At 37.4% G+C, this 5,136-nt stretch overlaps 1 non-coding gene across 1 annotated transcript; it reads right to left on the minus strand.

The window, feature by feature from the left end:
- Positions 1–279: 279 nt before the first annotated feature.
- On the minus strand, positions 280–386 carry LOC145013643 (small nucleolar RNA R71). Its single transcript, XR_013665191.1, has one exon. It is a non-coding gene; the product is annotated as a small nucleolar RNA R71 (small nucleolar RNA).
- Between the last annotated feature and the right edge of the window lie 4,750 nt (positions 387–5,136).

Raw genomic sequence — 5,136 nt, forward strand, 5'->3', positions numbered from 1 at the left:
GAGCTAAAAGGCCAAATACTTGTCGAACGTAAGGACATCCCATTTTACGGGAAAGATCATGAAGACGCATACAAGCATATCGATGAGGTCAACGACATAGTCGACTACTTCAACATTCCTAATGTTCCTCGCGAGACTTTTTTGCTTCGTATGCTACCGGTTACACTTAAAGGAGCCGCAAAAGATTGGATAAAAGCACTCCCTCCAGGATCCATCACCACATGGGCTCAATTGTGTGAAGAGTTCAATGATCAATTTTGCCCTCCCTCAAAAATAGCAAAATTGAAGAAAGCCATTGCAAACTTTGAACAACAAATAGGAGAGTCACTTTGTGAGGCATGGGAAAGGTTCACAGGTTTTTTGGGGAGTAGCCCACACAATGATCTTAACATTCAACAATAAGTCTCCATTTTCTATGATGGAGTGAACGTGACGACTATGCAACTCCTTGATTCTCAAGGACCACTCACAAAGAAAAATCATGGTGTTGTAAATGAGCAAATTGAAGAATTCTTTAAGCACTCTAGAGAATACCATAACCCAAGGGGTGAATCGACTCGAGGGATAGTGAACTAGTTTCCAATAATATGTAGGCAGTGATGGCGAAATTGGATAGTTTGGATCGAAGAATGACAAAGATGGATCAATCGATCCATGTCATCCTGGCGGGATGTGATAATTGTAGCGGAACTCACCTTACCAAGGATTGTAATCTAGAAGAGCATGGGAACCGGAAAGCACAAGTGTGTTAGGCAAGTGGCGATAAATATGATGAAGATTGGCGAAAACTAAAAAAGGTATGTCTACCATACAATGAGTACAAGAAGGAAAAGGAGGAGAAATATAAGATGAAAACAAGAGGGTTTTTATCAAAAAGAGGAACAAGTGTAAAAGAAGAAAATGGACTTTGAAGATAAGTCACAATATTTGCAGCTGCATCCGAGAAAAAGCACAACGAAACCGATGCTGCAATAAGAGAACAACAAGCCATGATTAAAGAGCAACAAGCATTGATGAGAAATCAGCAGACCTTTATACTAAACATTGAAAAACAGTTAGGCCAACTTACACTACAAAGCAATCAAAAAGCACTTGGTGAACTTCCAAGCAATACCGAGAAAAATCCTAGAGGCGCTCAAATCAACATTGTGACGACTAGAAGTAGGAAGATAATTACCCCTCTGACACCAATAATGAATGATGATACAAAATAGGTGTAGGAGAATCAAAAATAAGACCCAAAATCTCAAATAGTTGACCCGACTCGTCGAGTCGTGGAGTAGGACTCGACGAGTCTACATTCTAAACATAAAACTGACCCCCTTTGAAACCTTATCAACCTCCATTGCCATTTCCAAGACGATCTGGACAAGAAAACAAAATGAAGATTATCAAAAGTTTCTAGAACACATCAAGATTCCTTTCATAGAAGCGGTTGCATTGTAACGCTCATAGAGTAGGGCTAGTCAATTTAGAGACGATAACCATCAAAAATGAATTTTTGATGAAAGATTATTTAGAATGAATAATCTTAACTAAGTTATAGTATATGTTACAAGGATTCCGTACATATAAAGAACGTCGAAATCCAAGTTATAACGAAGAAGTTATGACATGTCAAAGTTTCGCGACAGAACCAACACGACACAGCACGACGTAAATAGTGATTTTACGTTAGAGTGATATTTGGCCTTATAAATCTAAATGAATGTCTTAGAACACATTAAACCGAGAGTGTGCAAAAAAGAACGTCTAAATCTAACTTCGTATGAGCAAGTTATGATTTTTCGAAGTTTCAGCATTAGCAGTGTACAACCCGAAGTTCGAATATGAGATAGAGCGATATTTAGCCGAAACAAACTAAATGAGAATTGAATATCTCGTCAATTGTACTCCAACGGTGAAAAGACAGATGAAAACGGACGACAAATGAAGAAGTTACGGGTTTATAACGGAGTTTTCTTTTCCCGGCCTACTAAAAATAATATAATAAAAATAAATTCAAAATTACCCAATAAATTCTAAAATAAAGTTGTAGATCTTGTTTTTACCTACGCGTGGATATAAAGAACGTCGAAAACGGAGTTCGTATGCGAAAGTTATGAATTTCTGAAGTTCGGGGCGCGAAACCCCAAAACTGTCAGAGTTCACAACGTGAATACAGTGTTCACAACGTGAACTCAGTATTTATGACTTCTAGAGCCTGACAGACGCAACTTGCGATGACGCATGCAGTAACGACTGAACTCATGACGTGAATATTTGAGATTCACGACGTGAATCCATAAAATCAGCCCTATAAATAGAAATCGAAGGGCAGCTGATTTAGGTTTCTACTTTATCACTCTCTCACTCCCGATACTCTTTCTAAACCTTATTTTAGCCCCCCGAAGCCCTGGTATCATCCCGAGACATGAAGCAACTCCCAAATCCTGAAGATCCACAGAAGAAAAGAGTTTCCGAGTCGAAGCTCTGCCCCGCGAGAAGCCCGGTGTGCGAAGTGATCCCAGTTTCACCGAAGAATACTACTTCTACAAGCCGTAGTGTTGTCCGATCATCTTCTGATCAAGTGAGTGTATAGTCCCTTTCATAACACGATTTTAATACAAGTATTGTTTGAATGTATTAAGTATATGTTTTGTGTGAGTATATAGTTACTTTCTTCTAACACATAAATATCAAGTATTTGCTATGAAATATGTGCTATGTGTTAATAAGTTGTTTGTTTATCTGAGATGAGTGTTGAATACGAAGTATTGACTATAAAATATGTGATATGTGTTAATAAGTTGTTTGTTTATTTGAGATTGGTGTTGAATGCAATGTTTGGTACAGGTTTTAAATAATTTAAACTGTATGTGTGTTTTATATCTACTATTATGTTGGGTGAAACATGGGTAGATAAATGATGAGGTGTGAAAGATGATCAAGAATAATATTGGTAGATGCACCAATAGTGAATGTAATAATACTAGGAAATGCGCTTAGGAATAATTTTGGCATATGCACCAAATAGAGAATGTCATAATACTAGTAGATGCGCATAAGGATAATATTGGCAGATGTGCCTAATAGTGAATGTCGTAATCCTGGCAGATGCACTAAAAGGATAAAGTCGACAAATGTACCTAAAATAGAATGTCATAATGTCGGTAGATGCGCCTAATAGTGTATGTTGTAATCCGGGCAGAGGCGCTTAAAGGATAACCTTGGCAGATGTGCCTTGTGTAGTGATGGATTTTGTGCCAATTCCTTTGGCCAATCCTTAGGAATGAATGATTGAAGGATAGTTGATTCTTAAGGTAAAACATTAAGAATTAAAGAAGATAATCGGTATGGGTAATTGGGTTGATTGTTTGATGATTAAATATAATAATTATATTATTGTGGGTTGAAAACCGTATATGCTCACCAGGCTCCCAAGCCCGACCCTCTCAATTTTCTTTGTATCACAGGTATCAATATGAAGACTTATTTCACCAAGAGATTAAAGGAGATGTAAATCATTAGTGTAATTAAATGTAAGTTCTGTTTATACTTATGTGTCTGTATCGGAACATGACATCCTGAGTGTAACACCGAAATTTTTAAAACAAATTTTTTTGTTTCAAATCGTTTATCTCTTTCACACTTTTCGTAATCATTTAATTCTTAGAACACTTTTCGTAGAAATCTCATTTCTGTTTAATTTACAAAACATAACTCCATATTCAATTGCATAATAAACCAGGATCTTCAAAACATAACTCTTCCTCTGGTGTGTACGATTGAGCCGGTGCCGTCCCGTGATTCTGAGAAAACCTGAAACACGTAACACATAACACAGTAAGCACGAAGCTTAGTGATTTCCCCAAAATACTACACATAACACATACTAGCCCCTCGAGGCTATAACTCTGTGGGCCCTTGGACCCTAACTCTGTGGACCCTCTGGTCCTAGCTCTGTGAACCTTCCGGTTCTAACTCTGATATACTCTGATATACACACGACATAAATCACATAGAAATAATGCAGTGCAACACATCACATAGATAGCATACAGGATACTCTATCACATAACTCTGGTTACCTACTCAAGGTAAAGTATAGTGAGAAGACTCACCTCAGATGTCTCGGTAAATCTCTAACTCGGTAGAAATATGGTCTAGCCTCCGCCTAATCACATAAAGTAAATGATGGGTTTTGGTCATAAGAACATCCTATGTGCTCATACAAACCTTAATGCTTGGATCTAGGTTTCTCTGTTGTACATGCAAGTTATCCAAGACTATAAACCCTATTTCTAGAATACAAGTAATCATATTAACATAAGAATGGGTTTAAGATATTACCTTGATTGTTATGTAGCAATAACAATCCCAAATCCTTCTTGTATTGACTTTAGAAAGCTTAGAGTCACAAATGTCACTCCTCTAATGGTTCACAAACACCAGGAGCAAGAGGATGGAGGTTGCCCAAAACGTGTTCTAACCCTAGGAGAGAAGTTCCCCATGTTTTTGAGCCTTAAGGGTTCTATATATAGTGAGGCTATTAGGGTTATCTAACAAGGAAACCCTAATTTGGATGCTTAAGCCCTAAGCAACCCATGGATCCCTTTCCTTTAGGCCTTGGACGATTTCCTTATGGGCTTCCCCCATAGAATTCGTCCACTCCTTAATACAAGGCAATCCATGGCCCAAATTGCAATTATCTTATAATTATAATTCCAGTCCCTTAAGTTTAATTAATCTCTTTTAGTCACAAAACTAATTACCAATTAATTATTGACTAATATTAATTAAACAATATGATTTCTCCTTTAATATATTATTCCCATAATATATTAATAAATCATATTTAATCCTTTCTCTCCATAATTCATCCTATCAAGTTGCTTTGGTGAAGGCAACCCAAAAGGACCATACACCATGGGGTCAAGTACATACTAAAATAGTTATGGACTTAGACACTAATCCAACAGTAAATACTCTCATAAATGTAACTCTCGAGACTAGACTCAACCCTCTCTTGGCTCCCTCGAATGGGTAAAAGACCATTATACCCCTCTCTGAAATCAAAGGCTCCACTGTTGACCAGACCCTAAAAGTCAATAAAAGTCAACGGTCAAACTTTGACCCGCTAGTCGAGTGCACTTG

The sequence above is a fragment of the Lactuca saligna genome, chromosome 8 (assembly GCF_052625555.1).
Source record: "Lactuca saligna cultivar CGN05327 chromosome 8, ASM5262555v1, whole genome shotgun sequence".
Lineage (NCBI taxonomy): Eukaryota > Viridiplantae > Streptophyta > Magnoliopsida > Asterales > Asteraceae > Lactuca > Lactuca saligna.